Raw genomic sequence first — 21,348 nt, forward strand, 5'->3', positions numbered from 1 at the left:
CATGTGGGTGCTGAGAAATGAGCCCAGGTCTTCTGCAAGAGCAGTCAGTATTCTTAGCTACCAAGCCATCTCTCCAGTTCTCACTCACTCTTTTTTAGTTCATTTTCTGCTGTTTGCATCCTGGATGTCGGATGTTGTGGGAGGGCAGACATGTCAACAGGAAACACGCCCTGTCTTGTGAGAGACGGCTGCATCCACAAATCCCTCACACAGAAAACGCGATGCCCCGCCCCCTACACACACACTAGCCAACTGTCTCCTCTTTCTCTTAGGTTCACTGGAATGTCCTCCGCTCTGCTCTCTGGCTCACTTGTCTCAGACTGGAATGTCTTTCCTCAGCATCCTGGGTCACTGAAAGATATCTGTCTCCTATTTCAGAGTCTCGGGCAGTCCTGTCTCCTGTCAGCTCCCCACAGCCCCCTGAGGTAGACCAGAAAGCTCCCCTAGACTCTGCTACAGTTATGGACACCCCCTCACCTTTTTCCTTCAGAGAAAGGAGACACTCTGAAGAGAATTCTGCTCACTTGCTGAAGAGAACTCCCTTCTGTTCCCATGCATTCTGAGGATCCTCCCTTGCTCTCCTGTTCCCACAGACCCTGCACCCCCTGCTCCTCAGAAGTACCTGTGCTAGTGAGAAATGGACATTTCCTTTATCAAGCGTCAAGTGGCCCAGGAGGGCTCTATCTCACTGAGGTGGCCACAGCCGGGGTCCCACGACGCTCTGATGAGAATGTGATCTGGAATGTATGTGAATCAGCCGGCATCACTCTTACTCATTGTTTGGACTTCTCCTCCTTCCCTCACCCTGATCCAGATTGACCCAGCCACATCCACATCCATGTCCTTGGTGGGCCTATCTTCCTCAATCAAATTAGAAGTGACTTCCTGAGTGGGCAGAGAACTGCATTTTCATTTTCCTGGGCATTGACAGATGAAACTGCAGTTGCTGAGGAAATGAAGTCATCAGCTCTCAGGTGCCCCGACATCCTCAGCTGTGTCTGGGCTGGAGAGTCACAGGCCCTCAACTTATTATTACTGAGAATAATGGGCAAAATGTAAGCAATTACGTGTTGAGTTTGGGTCGTGTTTTGGTGAAGAGGCAGAGAAGGGCGAATCCTGCCCTTGGGTCATATCATGATTTGGAACCAGATGTGCAATAATGAAAGCTAAAGGCCTGGATCGGGCCAGGTGCGATCTGGGGTGCACCTCTAGGAGCTGCTCTTCAGTCTCTGCGGATTATAATCGAGGGCACAATAACCGGGCCTGTTTCTAGGCAGATGTGCAAGCAGAACCCAGAGTAGGTGATGGACGCTGCTTTCCTACCCAGAAGTCCATACTCAGGCTCTGGCTGTGGCCGGCGTCCAGTCCCCTGGTAGTGACGGCAGAAGAACATAACCTAGGCTGCCAGCTGACATATCCAGAGGCATGTCCTGAAGGAGGGAGTACAGGCAAGGACTAGGCATCGGCCAGAACAGAAGAGGACTGCCTGGTTCCTGGGAAAGACCTCAGGAAGGCCAGGTATGGAGACACTCAGGAGTCAACAGTATTGTTCCTGGGGTCTACAAGATGGGGCATACTCTAGCCCAAAAGATGTGGGAGCAAGAGTCATTGCAGAACATATTCCACATGCCTTGGGGCTCAGTGACCCCTCCCCACACTGCCTTTTCAGCTTCCTGTCAATCATTTCATGTCTTCAGCCTATCCTGCAGGAAGAACTGATATTCTTACTAATTTGTACCAAATTAATTTTCACCATCCAACCAGTATCATAATGTTCAAGTCAATATTAAAAATATAGTAATTTTTTAGATAAGTGAATCCCAGACTCTTGAGTCCTGAGCAGATGTCTCTAGGCAGGTGAATTTTGATAGTAAGAAATAAGCAGACAGGGTGATGTCTTGCCTTAATCTATTTTGTATTACTGTAACAGAATACCAGAGACTGGGAAATTTATAGCTATAAGAAGTTTATTAATAGGTCTGTAGTCTGGAAAGTCCAAGGGTTTGGCACTGGCATCTGGCAAGGACCTGCATGCTATGTCATAATCCATAACTACTGAGGAAGTGTGCACACAGGACAGAGAGACGGCGGCTGACCTCAGCCTGGAAAGACAGCCTCTGTACAGACTCCTAAGGCAGAGCCTCTATAACCCCGTTACTGTTTAAGGTCTCATTTTATTTCCTTTTCCACACCCTGGTGTGTGTGTGTGTGTGTGTGTGTGTGTGTGTGTGTGTGTGTGTGTGTTCACATGTGTGGAGGCCCAAGGATGAGGTTGAGAATTATCCTCTCTGGCTCATCCACCTGAGTCATTGAAATAGTCTCTCAATCAAACCCACAGCCTGCCGATGTTTGGTTTTGTAAGCCAGCTCTCTCTGCCTACAGAAGCTGAATTACAGGGAGGCTGCCATCCTCTCCTCCCCAGCATCTGGGTAGCTGTCCCTGCAGGAGCTGCCTGGCTGCTCTTCCGCCTGTAGGTGAAGACTATCTCACCAGGGCTGCTGAGACCAGACTCAGGGTCTCTGTGCCACAGTGACCCACAAAGTACCACTCTGACTTAGTGACCTTGTGTATGGTGTCAGGAGCCCTGGACCCACAACTGGCTTCCAAATTCCCAATTCTGCCTACCAAAGTTCTAGTTAGCCACAGTCTCCTCAATGCCTCAAAAGTGAATGGGTTTCGTTTTCCTGCTTGAAGCCCCGTGTGATTACCTGGTCACACCAAGCATCTCATGGAATCTGTTCTCTCTAAACATCTGCCCCTGCTGGTAGCTCTGCTGTCTCCAGATCACACACTTCTTTGGCTCTCAACAATGGGTATCTTTGTGCCCTTCCTCGAGAAGAGAATGAGCCCGCATAGAAGTTGATGTCACCATCTGACCAAAGCCACTGGAGCCAGCAGGTGGAGGTGTGAAACCCCAGGAATGTAGGAGGGCTGACCAGAGGGCCAGAGTCTTCAGAGTCAAAGAGCCACTTCATGGCCCTGTGTCTGCTGCTTACCCTCTAGGGGACCCTGACTGAGATATTTCCTCTCTCTGGAACTCAGTTCTTCATCTGCAAAAGGCCAGCAATGACAGAGCTTTCCATAAGGTGGTTGGGAGGGAAATACAGGTGGGGTTTGTGTTGTTGAAAACACGCAATCCCCTGTCTCTGTCTAATGCCTGAGACCATAGGTGTGCCCCATCATACCTAGCTGCGACCCTTTTGTCTCTCTCTCGGCATCTCTCTTTCTGTCATGACACAAAATTCCTTTTCAGATGCTGGCCATCAACCTTGGACTTCCTAATCTTCAGAACTGTCAGGAATAAATATGTTTTCTATGTAAGCTCTCCAGCTTCTGGTACTCTATTATAGTAACTCAGACTGAACTAAGATTCAAGGTCACAGAACACAAGCGATATGTAAATCAATTGCATTTTTATATACTAGCCAAAAAAAAAGAAAATATATGAGAAAAAATAAAACACCTCAAAGTCTTATAAATAAATAAATTAATTAAAATATAAAAAAAAAGTCTTTCCCCCAAACTGTGAAACATTGCTGAAATTAAACAAGACCTACAAGTTAGCGTTGTTACAATGTTCACAGCTGGGAAGACTCAATGTTACAAATGCGCCAAATCTCCCAGTTGTTTTTGTTTGTTTGTTTGTTTATTTGTTTTGTTTTGTTTTTTGTGACATGCATCTGTAATCTCAACCCTGGGGAGATGAGACTGGAGGATCTCTGGGGCTCACTGACCAGCCAGCCTTGCTGAACCAGTGAGATCCAGGCCAGTGAGAGATACTGTCTCACAAAACAAAGGGGACAGCTGTCCTGAGGAATGACACTCAAGGCTGACCTCTGGCTTCTGCATGCGCACACCCATGCACACCACGTATGCACACTGCAGCACCTACTCACACACACATGCACACATTGGTGAGTTCCACAAAAATCACTTGAAAAAGGAGCCAAGTGTAAGAAGAGGTATCTCCTCTAACCTTTGTTGAGAAAATCACATTGAGGCAACGTTCATCTGTGCTTTGGACAGACAAGGGAAAGACAGGACAGTGGCCGCTCAGGGAAGGCACAGACGACTTCTGAGAGGATGGGTGTCTCCTGGGCTGACTGTGCTGGTTCAGCCTGGGAAATCCCCTGAGCTGTGAACCTATGATTGACATGTTTTTCTGTTTGTGCCAGACTTCAATTAAGTTCAGTTAACTAAAAAGAAGAAGGCCCACTGGCTGAGATACTTGTTTGTTCTAAATTAGGGCAAATTAGCAGGGAAAAGAATGGGGAGCTATGCTGAGGCTCAGAAGAGAGCGAGATGGGAGAAACAAGTCTGTAGGTTGAATAGACAAAGTGAGACTCATCAGATGCAAAAGGAAAGGGTGAGTCTGTACCCCCGTTGTCAATTACTGCTTTGCAATTACAGCTGGGAATGTCCTCTTCTTGTTATGTGCTGTATTTGGAACATGAAATCTCCCTTCCAGGAAATAGGGTGGGAAGTAAATTGGAATCATTTTTAGTTCTCATGAAGGTTCTGACCTCAAACAGAATAAAATGTCAAGTTTAATGATCCCTCCCAGCACTGAGCTAGAAATCAATTTTTTCCTCGTTTATTGTGTCACAGCTAAGTCACCAGCTAATACTCAGTATTTTCCCTTAAAGTGCAGTCACCAGTTCTGCCTACTCTTCCTCATTTTCTCCACAAACTACACCAGTCTTTTACAGAGAAAAATAACTGCATCCATCAGGAAAAAAAAGTCGCGCTAGAAATAAATTGAGAAATTAGAGTACAGATAATATGATTTCCTCCTAGGGAACAATGAAGTCGGATTGATTTCTCTAACGCAGGAAAAAGCCGGAATGTGAAGTTAACACTACAGGGTCATAAAAGGAATTACAGAGTATCTATGTGACCTCAAAAGCGAGGAAACACTTCAACAAAACCCTGAGACATACACACATGCACACACTCTTAGATTCATACACATATGCGCGCGCGCGTACACACACACACACACACACAGAGAACTGCCTGCACACACACTGTGCACTGGATCAGTCAAAATAAGGCATTCTATTGCTTGAAGGAAGTCATGGACCAGATGAGCAGAAAAAAAGCATAAGAAGATATTATCAGCACCCCAAGCTCACAGCCAAGGGCTCCTGGAAACAAATGAGAAAAGAATGGAGACCCCAGCAACAGCAGCCACAGGTGAACCGTCAGTAGCTAGGAAGAAGGTAAACAAGCTGATGGTGGGAAAGGGACTGGAGAGGATCCAAACTCAGAGCCATGCAAGAGGCTGGGAACCGAAGCCACACAAATTAAACCATGGCAGACAGGTGCACCCTTGAGTGAGGGCCCCAGAGATTGTACCCATGAATCAGCCTCTGGAGCCAGTGTCACACTGTCTGATGTAAACTGTCCAAATGTAGTAATTACTTCCCATGTTGCTGCAACAAATACCTGAGAAAACTTAACTAAGGTTTGTTTAGTTTCTCGTTCAAGTATACAGTGGGTGTGTGCGTGGGGGGAGCATGGTGGCATGGGCTGCATGGACTGGTGGCAGCTGGTCACACTCTATTCCACAGTCAGAAAGCAGAGGGAGGTCAATGCTGGTGCTCAGCTCACTTTCTCCTTTAAAAAAAATATATGCTTATTAAGATTTTTTTTAAAAAAATTATGTGTGTGCATGTTTGTCTGTTTGTATGTGCATCTGTGTTTCAGTCTCATGGAGATCAGGGATGTTGAATACCCCTTGGAAATAGCATTATAGGTAGCAGTGAGCCATCTAGCAAGGGTGATTGGAACTGAACTCAGGTCGTCTGCAAGATCAGTGTTCTTAACCAAAGAGCCATCTCTTTGACTCTTTACTTTCTTCTTTTTATTGTCAAGTTGACACAGTCTAGAGTCACCTGGGAAGAAGAACCCCAATTGCTTATAAGAAAGTCTGTTAGGGGATTATCATGTTAATTGGTATGGGAGGGTACAGCTCACCTGAATGGTACCATTCCCTACCACCCTCTACTCTTCCCAGGCAGTCTGGCCTGTATAAGAAAGGTAGCAAAGTATAAGCCTTAGAGTGAGCAAGTCAGTAAGCAGTGCTCCTCCATGGTTCCTGCCTCCAGGTTCCTGCCTTGAGTTTCTGGCTTGACTTCCTCAGGACTACAACCTGAACATTTAAGACAAATAGGCCCTTTTCTTCCCAAGTTGCTTTTGTTCAGTGTTTATCACAGCAACAGAAAGGGAACCGGAACCCACCTTGAAGAAAGAGATTCTTGGGGGAAGTGCATCCTAGCCACATGCTCTGTTTGAAAGTCTCCCTCCTCCATCCTCTACTGGAAGTTTCCTTGGGGTTTGGCTTCCTGCACATGCTCTGTACAGTGTCTTGGTTCCTTTGCCTAGGTGGTGTAGGAGGATCTTCTGACTATGTGTTACTTTCATTGTGTTACTTTCATTGGTTAAATAAAGCTGCCTTGGCCTTTTGATAGGCCAGCCCTTAGGTGGGTGGAGTAGACAGAACAGAATGCTGGGAGAAAGAAAGCATAGTCAGGCAGACGCCATGGCTCTTCTCTTTGAGACAGATGCTGGCTAGATTCATGCCGGTAAGTCACAGTTAAGTGGCGATACAGATTATTAGAAATGGGTTGAGAGTTAGCCAATAAGAGGCTAAAACTAATGGGCCAGGCAGTGTTTAAATGAATATAGTTTCTGTGTAATTATTTCGGGTGTAAACTAGCTGGGTGGCTGGGCACCGGGAATGCAGCCCACCACTACTTTTACAGCACCTGGGGACGTGCCAACCCCACTTTCATTTTTAAAGGATTTTTTTTTGACAACAATAGATGAGTGTTTTGGTTTGGTTGCTCAACCGTTTCTTTGATGACATTTCCATGTTGTGTTCTGACCTCTGTAGCATCCAAGAGGAAATCACTGTCTAACAGGAACTCAGTGAGTATTTGAAGAACAGCACCGAGGCAGCACACCAGAAAAGAGAGCTAAGTGTGTACTGGAGCCAGCAGAGCAGACAAGTATAAGTGTCCCTCCCAGGGGTCAGTCACTTCTTCCAGCACAGGCCTCACTGCTGCTCGCTTGTCCCTGACCTGGCCACCTCCACCGCCTTCCTTCCCCACCCACCTGCATAATTCCTTCCTCCAGATGGTGCTCAGGAACTGTCCATCTCTTCTATCCATCTGTCCTAAGGATGGGCTGTTGGGATACCTTACTGGTGTGGCACCAAGAAGGACCCTCCCAGAGTCCTTGATGACCACTTTACCTCTGAGATGTGGTCTCCAGGCAAGTGGCAGTGACTTCTGATGCAATGGAAGGATCCGCTGGGTTTATTGTTGGACAGGTCCTTGATCGACACCTTCAGAGAGACATAGAGAATTCTCAGTGTGGCTCAAATCCATGGTCATTTATATGAGAAAATAATGATGCATTTGATGTGATTCTGAGCACATCCTTCTGGTCTCTGATTGGCTATAAATCTTACTATAAGGATGAGTAAAACGTCTCTGAAGAAATCAAAGAGAAACCAAATCAAAACACACCAGGACACTTGACTGCATCCTCTTTATCGCTGAGATGTGGAACCCCTGATCTGAGCCACTACTCCTGTAGTGTTGGCTGCTGTCCCTGGTACGATTTAATCTTCTGCAAAGCAACAGAGGCATGCCATATGTCCCAGAGAGTCACCACCATAAGGCCCTGACTTAAGACAGCATCTCTGAGTTCAGAGCTTACACCACTGCCTCAGACTATGCTAGAAGGACCACAGCACCCACAGAGCTAGTCTTTGTTTTTGAGACAAGGTCTTACTACACCAGCCTTGGTTGGCTTGAACTCATTGAATAGATCAAGCAGGTCTCAAACTGACAGAGATCCACCTGATTTTGCCACACCAGGAGTGCCTTATTCTCAGCTGTGAAGGTTCTATTGTAGTAAAAGAATTTCAAAAGAGTAGATGCAGAGGGCAGAATCCAAGGGGGTTCAGCTATGGTACACTGGCCATCCTCTGCCCATAAGTCTTGGATGATGTCACTTTCAGCATGTGATAATCCACCCAAAGTCCTGCCTTCAGCAGAGGGAAAAATATCTTTGGGCTCCATCACACACTACCTGCATGGCTGGTCTACAGCTCTACCTCACCAGGTTGTAGTTGACAAGACACATTGCAAAGCCCTAGGCAAGTGTGTACTCCACTGGCCAGACACAGGTAGGAGTGGGTGGTGTCTGGGCACACCCAGGCAGCCAAAGACCAAGGCATATCTCTATAAGTCAGTCCTCCAGATCACACTGCCACCACCTCCTTATGAGAGGGCATAAAATGCATGAGTCTCAATATGTCTATCTTGGGATAACTCTAACCAAGCAAATGAAAGAATTCTATAATAAAAAACTTTAAGACATTGAAGAAGATACCAAAAGATGGATAGATCTCCCATGTTCCTGGATTGGTAGGATTGATATAAATATGGCAGTCCTACCAAAAGCAATCTACAGATTCAATGCAAACCCCATCAAAATTCTAAGACAGTTCTTCATAGGACTTGAAAGAATTTTAAGCTTCATATGGAAGTGCGCGCGTGCGCGCGCATGTGCGCGCGCGCGCACACACACACACACACACACACACACACACACACACAATTCTGGGTTCTCTAAAACAATACCGAATAAGAAAAGAATTGTTAGTGGAAGTGCAAACTTGTACAGCTGCTATGGATGTCAGTGTGGTGGCTCCTCAGGAGGCTGAACCGATATCTCTCCTCAAGATTCAGCTATACCACTCTTGGGCACATACCCAAAGAATACTTCATCCTATCACAGAGATACTTTCTCAACCATTGATTGCTGCCCTCTTCATGAGAGGCAAAACTTGAAACAGCCTAGTGCCCATCGACATAAGAATGGATAAAGGAAATGTGGTACATTTACACGATGGAATATTACCCAACTGTTGAAAAATGTAATCATGAAATTCACAGATCAATGGATGGAGCTAGAAAAAAAATCATCCTGAGTGAGATAACCCAGAGCCCATGATTGGATTTAAGGCCCGCCCCACAAGATGGAACCTATATACAACACTGCTCAGTTGGCCAAAATCTGAGACTAGACAGGCCAGAGACCTAGGGAAATCCAAACACTACTGTTCTGCTAAAGGAACAGCAATAAAATGGGCGGTGGTGGTGCATGCCTTTTAATCCCAGCACTTAGGCTGCAGAGGCAGGTTGATCTTTGAGAGTTCAAGGCCAGCCTGAACTCACTCTATAAAGTGAGTTTCAGGATAGCCAGGTCTACAAAGAGAAACCCTGTCCCACAGAGAAGCTTCCTTCTATAGTAGATGAGAACAAATACAGAGCCTCACAATGAAATTAAATGCAGAGAGACCTTGGACCACTCAGCCCTGTATAGGATTTCTACATCAAATCCCTCCCCCGAGAGTTCAGGGAGTCTTGGGGAAGAGGAGGTGGAAAGATTTTTAAGACCCAGAATAGATGAAGGATATCAATGAAAAACAGGCCTTCTGAACACAGCAGAATTAACACACATATGAACATGTAGAGTGCCCCAGCCAGGCCATAAGCTGTAGTGGACAAGCCACCCCAGGGCAAGAGGTTTGGCACAAGAGCTTGGTCTCTGAAACAGAATGCTGACCCGTGTCCCCCATTCCAGCACTATCTAGACTCTCTGTGTCTGCTGGTTCACGGCAGACAAAGTGCCCCTAAGCACCTGTAGCCATTCCCAGGCCTCAGCCCTCTCAGTCACAGGATGCCCTCCTGTCTCTGAAAGCCAGCCTGAACATAGATATCCTAATGTTGGACCTTTCTTGACCCATGTTCCACCCTTCCCGTCACCTAACCCCTTGATGGGGCCAGTCTGTCCCACCAACCAGCAAGCAGGTCTCACCTGCCAACTCCAGGCTCGCCCAATCCCAGGCCAATGTGACCTCAGTATCTCGTGTGCATGTGTACACAGGACGGACCCCTCATCCCACAGGACTGTAGCCTTGCCATAAAAAGAGGTAACCCTCAACTCCACATGGAGCAGTGACACCTTGATCTGAAACCTCAGCTGCAGAACTGTGGAAGGTGAGGGTCTTCTGGGCTAAGCCACGGGGACACAAAGGCAGCTGAGCCAATGAACTGCTATCTTGTGATTGATGGAGAAGATTCAGCCTTCCAGGTGGTCCTTAAAGTTATTATTCTAAGTCAGTGGTTTGCAAAGGGAGATTCCTGGCTAACACCGCCTGCAGGGGTGTGGTAAATGAACACTGAACACAGCTGTCCTCCCATGACTGTCCCCTCAATCCCCTTCCCTCCCACCTCAGGAGATGAAGCTGTGAGAAATGTTCGCACCAGGTTTTAGGACGGTACCTCCCATCTGTGCAAAACCCTACACTTCCAGGAATGGTCACTAGGTGGCACCAGCACCCGGCAGAGTCTTTGGTTCTCTGTACAAGGCTGGGTTCTACTGAAGTGGGTCGTGGAGTGTTGTAATTCTAAGTCTGGTGAATTTAAATGGAGGGAAGAGTAAATTACTTTTCCTTTATCCATTGCTATTGTTCTAGTAGGACTGCCAGTCACTGTCTTGGTTGTGAGTGTTCCGTTCTAATTGTGAAGTATTCCAATTGTAAATTGTGCTGTGCTCTGACTGTAAAATACACACAGGGTTTTAAAAGACTAATACAAAAAGAGCAATAGCTTCTCCATTTGATGTTGATCCGTGATGGGAGTGTTGCCTTCTACGGCAGCCAGCTTGCTTTATTTCCTGGGAAAGGCCCTTCAGCTGACTTGAATCAGCTCCTGACTTGTCAACTTGCAGGTGTCCACAGCAGAGCAGTTGGTGTCTGCCTCGGGGGGCGGTGTCCCCAAAGCTGCTGCTCTATTTCCACAAGGATCTCTGTAGATTTGTCCATGATCCACAGACCGGCTGATGATGGCATCCCATGGTTGCTTGTCTACTTCCCTACCTAGGTCAAGTCTCACACAGATCAGTGGTTAAGAGCATTTCCTGATCTTCCAGAGGACCCAACACCTATATCTTGTGGCTCAAAACCACCCAGAATCGAGCTCTGGGGCATCTAATGGCCACATGTGTTCTCCGTGGGCACCTGCACACATGAGGCACACACTCTACCCCAACACAGGGCCCACATTCCTCTGTGCCTCTGTGCCGCTCCAGCAGTGCCCTGTGGCGCTGGTCTTCATCCCCTTGAGGAACTGGATGCTGTTGTCAGGTAGGCCCGGGACATCCCCTCGGCATGCTAGCCTGACGCCCTCCCTAGTTTCTTTATGTGGTTCCCCAGTCTCGCCTCCCACAGAAAGTGCTGTACTCACCACACTTCTGAGAAAGCAGCGCGCAGATGAAATCCAGAGGGCAGTGGAAGTTCAGGGAGTGCCCCAAAGGAAAAATAAAGTCACAGCCGTAGACATTCAATTTGATGGTGGTGATTGTAGAGTTAGAATGCTTCCGACCCAGAGACCAATCTGGGGCTATCTTCAGCCTCCCTAATAGCCAGTGATAGCCCACCTCTGTGTCTTACCTAACACCCTCACGACCATCAGGTGCAACCTTTTGGAATGTAACAAACCACTTGCAGCAACCAGAAGGCTAAGAATATCGCTGGACAGCACTGAACTCTACGGCATATCTCTCTCTGCTATCCTGTAACTCCCTACCTGATACTCTGACCTGTGGAACAGTGTTTGTTGTGACTTTTGTTGCATTGTAGCTATAAAATCTACTGTGTTCCAGGGGGCATGGCCATTTATAATTTACTTCAGAACAAACCATCTCTTACTCTGCTTTAATTTAAGAATTGCATTAATTTCCAGAGAAGGAAATAAAAACAGATTGTTTCAATGATACATGTTTACAAAAATAGCTTTGAAAATTGCATGTATTAATACAAGTGAAATAAGGTGAACATATTGGCACAGGAGATCACGTCCTAAATATAACCTCAGTAGCACAGATACTGAGAGAAGTAATTAATAAACGGGACCTCCTGAAACTGAGAAGCTTCTGTAAAGCATAGGACACGGTCAACAAGACAAAATGACAGCCTACAGAATGGAAAAAGATCTTCACTAACCCCACATCAGACAGAGTTGATCTCCAAAATATACAAAGACTTAAGAAATTGGTCATCTGGGGGCTGGAGAGATGGCTCAGAGGTTAAGAGCATTGCCTGCTCTTCCAAGGGTCCTGAGTTCAATTCCCAGCAACCACATGGTGGCTCACAACCATCTGAACTGATATCTGATGCCCTCTTCTGGACTGCAGACAGACACACAGACAAAATATTGTATACATAATAAATAAATAAATATTTAAAAAAAAAAGAAATTGGTCATCAAAGGAACAAATGATCCAATAAAAAAATCTCGTACAGACTTAAACAGAGAACTCTCAACAGAGGAATCTAAAATGGCTGAAAGACATTTAAGGAAATGGCCTACATCCTTAGCCATCAGAGAAATGCAAATCAAAACAACTCTGAGATTCCATCTTACACCTGTAAGAATGGCCAAGTTCAAAAACACTGATGACAACTTATGCTGGAGAGGATGTGGGGTAAAGGGAACATTTCTGCATTGCTGGTGGGAATGCAAGCTGGTACAGTTGCTTTGGATTTCAGTATGGTAATTTCTCAGAAAATTAGGAAATAACTTACCTCAAGACCCAGCAATACCATTTTTGGGTATTTATCCAAAGAATGCTCAATCGTACCACAAGGATATGTGCTCAACTATGTTCATAGCAGCATGGTTTGCCATAACCAGAACCTGGAAACAACTTATATGCCCCTCAACAGAGGAATGGATAGGAAAAATGTGATACATTTACACAATTGAGTACTATACAGCAGAAAAAAAATAATATCTTGAAATTTGTGGGCAAATGGATGAATCTAGAAAATATCATATTGAGTTAGGTATTCCAGATCCAGAAAGACAAATATTGTATGTACTCACTGATAAGTGGCTTTTAGACATAAAGCAAAAAAAACCCCCAAAAAACAAAAAAAAAAAACCAAAACCAAAACAAAACAAAAAAACCCAGCCTACAATTCACAATCCCAGAGAACCTAGACAGCAAAGAGAACCCTAAGAGAGGCATATGTGGATCTAATGTACATGGAAAGTAGAAAAAGACAAGATCTCCTGAGTAAATTGGGAGCATGGGGACCATGGGAGAGGGTAAAAGGGGAGCAGGAGGAAAGTAGGGAGCAGAGAAAAGCATATAGCTCAATAAAAATGAAAAAATAAAATAAAAAAAATTTAAAAAGATAAATTAGATATAAAACTGTAGAATCACAAAGATAGGATAGATGATAGAATATTTTCCTTAATTTGCCAAATATAAATGGACTAAATATTGTATCTATAATTTTTGCTTGATAACTGTTTTGTATATATAATTTTACTATATTAAAGTTAAAACCTTCCTTTTTAATTAGACAGAAAAGGGGAAATGATATGGGATGTCCTTCTGTATGTGTGTTGCTTTTATTGGTTGATAAATAAAGCTGTTTTGGCCAATGGCTTAGCAGAGCAAAGCCAGGTAGGACATCCAAACAGAGAGCGAAAGAGAGAGAGAGAGAGAGAGAGAGAGAGAGAGAGAGAGAGAGCTCCCATTTGTGTTACAGAAGGAGGTGCGTTCTTCTCAGACAGATGCCATCGTGGACGAGAAGATTGGGGCTTAGGCCATACAGGGGCACTCATCAGCTTAGAGTGTTCTGTGCTCCACCATCCAGAGACTTCCTTCATCAAGTGGTGCCCCAGGACTCTGCGAGGAGGTGGCACTGTTTTGGAAACAGGCAAGGTGAGGTGGGGCGAGGTTAGTGGCTTTCCTCCTTCATTCTTTGCTGGGACCAGCGCTGGGGACAGCACAGAGGCTGTATTAGTCACTTTCCTTTTGCCATGACAAAATCCCAAGACCAAAGGCAACTTTTGGAAGAAAGTGCTTATTTTGGCTTATGTTTCCTGAGGGAGAAGAGTCCACTATGCAGAGGTGTGGCAGCAAGCCAAGAGCTGACACCTTCAGATGCAGACAGAGTGAAGGATATAATCTCAAAGGCCACCTCCAGTGACACACTTCCTCCAGCAAGACCACACCACCTAAACCTCCCCCAACAGCACCACCAACTGAGCCAAGTGTTCAAACTACCACAAGGGTAAGCCGCATTTTTTTTTCTTGTGACCCTGAGACAGTGGTCACAAGAGCCCAGTGTTTACCACCTTCTGAGCCACTTCATGCGGTCCCAGAGCCCATCAGTCATACTGGCTTCTGTAAGTGCTGTCTGTGAACTGCCAAGTTCACATATGGTACTTCATCTGATCGACTGAGGCCTGGGGCAAGGGAAGGAAGCGGCCCCTGCCTATCTTCTCTGCCCTGTGAATGAGAGACTGTGGGGGTGGGGGTGAGCTTGAATCTGACAGTTGTTTGACAAGCCCCAACAACCTGATAGAGAATGGGACAGTGGGGATACTCTGACCACCACAGAGCCTGGGGAAGGCATAGCACCCACGGCCATCCCAGTGGATGCTATGTGAAATCACCTTCTCACATGTTAAATGCTGGCCATGGGCCAGTGGTGTTGATTGGGGAGGCTCTGGGAACTTTAGGAGGTTAGGGCCTGGCTGAGAGAAGCAGGTACCTGAGGCGATCTTGAAGAATGTTATTAGACCTAGAAGCAGGAAGCCAGGCCAAATGAGGCAGGACAGCTTCTCTGGGCCTCCGCACTCAGCCATCAGGCAGAAGGTAGCACGGCATTCCCAGACACACTCGGGGCAGGGCCCTGCCACCCTTTCACACCAGACAAAGTCCACCTGACCTAGTTTCGTGCCTACTGCTGTGATAAACTACCCTGGTCAGAAGAAACTAGGGAGGAGGGGTTGGCTCCCTGCTGACACAGCCCCTTCACTGTCTATCAGTGGGAAAGCCAAGGCAATGGGACTGAAGCTTATCACAACCACAGCCGGCAGCAGAGGGAAGGAACACACACACGCTTGTGCTCGCCTACCTTTCTCCTCTTTTATCCAGCCCTGGGCCCAAGCCTGGCAGGTGGTGCCACCAAGTTTAGGCTAGGCCTTCCCACATTAGTTAAGGTAACCAAGATGCATGCATGCTCGTGGGGACAATCTGGTATAGATTGTCCCTCGTCAAGGCTCTCTAGATGATTCCAGGTTGTGTCAAGTTGACCATTAAAACTGTCCAGCATACAACTGTTTCCCAGGTCCTGGGAGAAGCAATAGCTAGAACTTCCCATGTTAACTTTAGATCACGTCTTCCTGCATCCTGTTGACAGATGTATTGTGTTCATCTGTCCTCTAGTGACCCCTAGCCCCACAGTCTTGCCTTACTTAGCTTTCACTCCCGCCTCATCTCCTCTTGCTAAAACACTGCCTTTGTCCAGCCATGCAGCTTGCCTTACAAGGGAGGCCTGCCGTGCAGGACCCCACTCCAGCTTCCATGGTGGTGGGCTGGACAAGCCGCACACCATTGGCATCAATTGGCATAGTACATGCAGAGCTACCTGTCATCATGAGGGGGATCCACAGCAAAAACCCTGATAATGCCATCCTTCTAGCTGGTAGGAACCCCCAGCAGAACCCGGCAGCACCAGTCCTGGTTGGCTTTGTGGTAGGGACAATGTAGGGGCCAAAGCTGGCCTTACAGGGGATGGCCTCTCTGGATGATGGGGAACTCCTTGCCAGCCTTCTATCTGGATGCCTTCTAGAAACCTCCACTAGCCTACACTGTAGGTGGAGACTGCTCATTTGTTCCCAGCATTAACCAATAAAAGCAACACCTGTGCAGAAGAACTTCCCACACGACTACATCGAGAGGCAGAAACACTTGGTGGGGACACTGAAAGCTTGGACATGTGTGGGAGTGCACGTACTTGGGCTCAATTCTATTGTCCTGTCAAGTAAACATTGACTTGGTGTTTAGGTTCTGTCAATATTTGCCACTTGAGCTGATAAAACCTGTTGTTCACTTCTGCCTGGCTGGCTCCTCCTCTTCCAACCTGCCGTTAGCCACAGAGCTTGAGAATGGGGGTCGGTGAGAAGCAGCAGGTCACAAAATCACCCCTCGTGGAGCTGAGATCTGCAGGATGGCTTTCCATCTTTTGGTCTTATGGTCCCAGAGTGGTTCTGAAGACCTATCACCTGTCAGTGGCATTTACCAACTTCCAGTTGCAGGGAAGAAGCCTGGAGTGTGGGGTGGTGGGGAGTTCTGCCTAAGTTTACAAACGGCAAAATTTGGAGGACACAGCTTTCTAGTTGAATGAACTAAATAACACTCAAACCGATTCCATCTGGCTACACACACACACACACACACACACACACACACACACACTCAATCCATACACTGACTCATGGTGTTTCAGTCAACTTTATGACAGTCTCTTAAGATCTTAGTGGAACTGAAAAACTCCAATCAGCCTGTGACATTATAGCTGACACATACCCATCATAGTGTGACCCAATCCCCTACTGCTCGGATGCAAACTCCAGAGATGTTATGAAAAAGAACACTTGAGTCCTCTCCCAGCATCTGGCTTCTGTCAATGGGAACTGCCAGAGGAAGCAGGAGGCCCCTGCAAGGCCTCCTAGCCTCTTACTGACATTTGATGACTCCTAGCTGCATGCAAAAGGCACAGAGCAGGGACGCTGCCTAAGGTTTGCAAGTGCAATGTCCCCAGGACCCAGCACAACAGAGTCCAGCACCAGCACCCACCTCAATGCCAGGATCACAGATGCTCAACCTGGGCCCCAAGAGCTGGAAGGATGCCTGTTTTGACCCCTCTGCTGCATCGAGGGCTCCTGAGGAAGGCCTGGGATCATCCTCTTACCTTCTGAAGAACAACATCTTTCCTAGAGATTTAGATAGGAAAATGGTGAAATGGGGTGATGTCAAGCATACCGTGTCCTGCTCTGGGAAAGGAGGGGCTCAGGCAGTGGTGAGAGGGTGTGGGGTGTCACTCAGGTGCCAGAGTGTGTCTGTATGGTGGTTCCAGATGAGATCAACATCTGAATGGGAAGATAGGCTAGAGCAGATCTCCCCAGTGTGGCATGCCTCACCCAACCCACCGGAGCTAGGCACAGATTAAAACAAAGGGTGAGGGAGGCCACACTTGCCAACTGCTCTCAAGCTGGACAGAGGTCTTCTCTTGTCTTTGCAGGGACTATCAGTGCTCCTTGGCTTCTGTTGACTACATATCTTCCAACTTCCAAGGAGGTGTGAGTATATTCCTGTGCTTGTGTACATGTATGCACATACATGCACAACACATCATTTTATGATAGGGATACATTCTGAGACATGTGTTCTTGGGTGACCATCCCAAAGTGCACTTACACAAGACTAGGTGGAACAGGACAGTCACCACATGACCTGGTGATGCACGCTGGAGTGGACTGGAGTATGAAAAAAAGATATGTGTGAGACTGCTCTCATGACCACACTGTTTTATTATATATTATATTCATATATATATATATATTATATATATCTTTTTATCATAAAGAGAATGGGCACCCTGAAAAGTAACAAGAACAGTGTCATCAGTAAGCAAAGCAGTCCCACTGCCATCCAGTGTCGCCACTGAGCACACACTGCTCTGTAGTGTGGGCTGGACTGCATATAACTTGAGGCACAGTAGGATGCATCCCACAGCATCCCGAACATACAAGGCATGCACTGGGTTGGACACGATGGCTGTCACTATAGGACAGGAATTTTTCAGTTCCATTACTATGATCATATATGTGGTACACTGCTGGCCAAAACATCATTGTACAGCATTTAAATGTGTGTGTGTACATGCTGTACATACATATGTATACATGCTTACATGTGTGAATGTATGTATGCAAGGCATGTGTATACCGCTATGTATGTATATGCATATGCATATGTGTATATATGCATGTGTGTGAACATGACTGTGAGTACATGTGTATACACATACATAAATGTGACTACACATGTAGATGTATGCTCACATGTACATGCATACAAATGTGTGAATTGTGTGCATGTGTGTATATATGCATGCATGCTCACATGTTCATGCATTACACATCTGTGTCCATACATGTGAGTTGGTGTGTCCATGTGTTTGTGTGTACATACATATGAATGTGTGCACATATGTATCTGAGTATGTGAGTGTGTTTGTGTGTGCAGGTGTGCACATAATGCATAATGAAACTATGTATGTGTGGGTGTGCAAATGTGTATATACACACATATATGAGTATGCATGAGTGTGTGCACATGTGTATATAAATTACCTCTCCACATCCTGTCAGTTCCTTTCCTGCAGAGCTGTAAGGTACTGGGCAACATCTCACACTCAACAGCCCAAAGCTTCTGCCCATGCCACCATGGATCCTGTTCTGAAGAAGATGGGGCTATGGCATCTCTGAATGACCTGAAAGAAAATGATGAGTATGAGCCTGACACCCTGAGTGACTGCAAAGGTCAGCTCACCTGGGGCCTGGGGCCAGCAGGTCATCTGCAGTGTCCCTCAGCTATTGACAGCAAAGCACAGAGCACAGGACACTGGGCTCAGGCAGCTCAGAGCCCACAGAAGGACAGCAGCAAGTGAGCGACCACTGTGTGTCCAGTGAGGCATACTGGGGAAAGCAAAGAGAGACAATGGTTCAAGGGGCTCCCAGATGACAGGGCAGCAGCCGAGGAGGTGATGATGATCTCTAGAGGGGTTCAGTGAGGGATGAAGGTAGAGAAACTGAGAGGAGTGACGAAGGGGGTGCAGTGAGGATAAAGAAGCCATAGCCCTAGCAGGAAGGCTGAACTGTGCTTGCCCACAGGATGTAGGGCCTGCAGGGGCTATGCCTTTAGATAGATGCCATGGGTCTCTATGCTCCTCTCAGCTCAGAGCTCCTGCTGCTGACGGTCTCCTGCTCCTACGTGGCCCTTCTAGCCTTAAAAGGGTGACTTAAGCCTGGGCATCAGATGTAACATGGCAGATTTGGGGAGCAGGTGTATGAAAGACAGGTTGAAAACCGTGTGCCCTGGGACACGTGCCACCTGTGTGCACACTTCTCTTGTTACAGCTGCCAGCCACCCTCACCCTTTGTTGCCCTGTGCCCTGGCTACCCATGTAGTTTCCCAGAGTCAGGGTGGGGGTGGTGTGGGGGCATGGCAGGTGCCTCAGCTGGTTTGTGCACTGGGTTCAGAGCAGCACAGTTTCTGTGCTTTTCCCAACTGGCACACGTGAGGGTTATCACCCTTTAACTCCCACGGCCCTGTGTGGGAGGTAGCCCTGTCTATGGGCTACCTCCAAAAACCACGCAAGTTCTCCAAACCTAGATGTACACACCCTGCCACTCCCAGGGAGAGCAGACTAGCCACAGGTGGAGCACCCCAGTGTCTCGTTGTCCCGCAGCAGCATACTCATCACACTCCATTGCAAAACCCAAGAGTGTGCTGTTCTCTGTGAAGACTGGGTGTCTTGGCCCACCCTACCTACCCACAGCAGCCCCAGCACCTTCTAAAGTGATACCCACTTCTCTCAGTGAGGTCTTGGAGCTCCAACACCCCAGAGCCTTCTCAGAGGACAGCCAACCCCTCCATTTCCCAAACCATATAGCCTGGCACCACAAGGATCTCTTGATGCCCTAAACACGGAGTCCTCTAAGCCAGAAAGAAAAGGGAACCGCACCTGCCAAACAGCACCCCTTTCTCTGAAAATCTGTGTCAAGTTGACACAACTTAGTGTCACCTGGGAGGAGCATCTTAATGAGGAGTTATCTAGATCAGCTTGGCCTGTGGGCATGTCTGTGGGGGAATGTCATGATTGTTGAGGCAAGAAGAGCCACCCTGGATGCGGGTGGCACCATTTCACGAGCTGAGCCCTGGCCCGCAGAAGAGTGAAGGAGCTGGGCAAGCGAGGATGTGGCTATTCTCTTTGCTCTGGACTGTAATGAGACTGGCTGCTTGAGTTTCTGCCTTGACTTCCTCATAAAATGATGAGCTGTAACTTGGGAACTATAAGCCCACCACATGCTTACATGCAACATGCTTGCGTAACGCCCTGTAGCTTGTTGTCAGGGTATTTGCCACGGCACGAAAGGATGCATGGTGCGAGCTGCTGTGAATTCACTGTTCATAAATTCCATCAGGATGTCCAGGTCTTCGTTTCATTTCTGAAGTGGTGATTTCCAAGGTGGTGTGGAGTATAGGCAAGCCCAGGACAAAGGTCCCTGGTCACATCTAGAAAGTGACCAGGACCTTCCTGGAACAGCAACCATGACTCCCAACGTCTCAGAATGCCAGAACATTCCTCACGCCTCATGTCACCTGAGAAGAGCAAACATCCCTGCTTTCTCTTTCCCAGTACTGCTTAAGCCTTTCCCAAACATCAGGCTCCCATTAACTTTGTAAAGTTGGTGCCCTGACGACCTGGAAGGACAGACTGAGGCGAGGACACCAGATAGCAGCTGAGCCAAGCTGCAATTCAGGAGTCCGGATCTTTGTTCAACGAGGTCAACTCTAAATTAAGTTCCTGATTACTTTCTTCCCATCTCCGAGCCAACCTGTTTTCATGCTGTTGCAAATCTGTATCAAAGAGGGCTGGAGAGATGACTCAGAGGTTAAGAGCATTGCCTGCTCTTCCAAAGATCCTGAGTTCAATTCCCAGCAACCACCTGGTGGCTCACAACCATCTGTAATGGGGTCTGGTGCCCTCTTCTGGCCTGCAGACATACACACAGACAGAATATTGTATACATAATAAATAAATAAATATTAAAAAAATCTGTATCAAAGATAACAGAAATCCGAGAGCAGAGCCCCCTTCAGCAGTGCCACCCAACCACCAGTCTGTCATTTCCTCATGTCTCCTCCCACTTCCCATCTGGGCATAATTTGGGCATAATCATAACGGAGAGAGACGCTGCCGTTCCCCCAAATCTACCCATGGGCAGTATCTCCCTCTCACCACCTCCTCCCTCCCAGCTGCCTCACACCTTCACACCCTAGGAGCTCACAGCAGAGGTAGGGAAAGGTATCTCTGCAACAAACAGAAACCTGAGGTGCAGGCCACAGTGGATGCAGAGACTCAGATGCCCTTTGTCTTCCCAGGGGACTCTGGGCATATAATTAACCTGGCCATCCTCCTGAACTCCATGGAGGAAGAAGCAGTGTCCTCTCCCAAGATGGTTCCTCCTTCCCCAGGTAGCTTTGACCTGCTATGGGTGGAGGAGACTCCTCTGCCTGCTGGTCTGCACAAACAGGACTCATTTTCACTCTTGTCCCCATGAATGCTTACCCTGCTGCCTGCCCCTAAAGAAAGCAAATTATTTTACGGCTCTG

The 21,348-nt window shown here is 47.1% G+C and overlaps 1 long non-coding RNA gene across 3 annotated transcripts in view; it reads right to left on the minus strand.

Annotated features, from left to right (window-relative positions):
- Positions 1–21,348, minus strand: part of LOC148121958 (uncharacterized) — a 102,212-nt gene that overhangs the window by 11,649 nt on the left and 69,215 nt on the right. The window contains exons 5-8 of one of the 3 annotated variants that reach the window (XR_015738197.1): positions 18,303–18,442; positions 16,744–16,880; positions 7,259–7,351; positions 4,270–4,317 (exon numbers count right to left, since the gene is read on the minus strand). This is a non-coding gene — a long non-coding RNA (uncharacterized LOC148121958). The other 2 variants (XR_015738199.1, XR_015738198.1) reach the window with 2 other exon arrangements.

This window comes from Myodes glareolus, chromosome 6 (assembly GCF_982192425.1).
Source record: "Myodes glareolus chromosome 6, mMyoGla1.1, whole genome shotgun sequence".
Taxonomy (NCBI): domain Eukaryota; kingdom Metazoa; phylum Chordata; class Mammalia; order Rodentia; family Cricetidae; genus Myodes; species Myodes glareolus.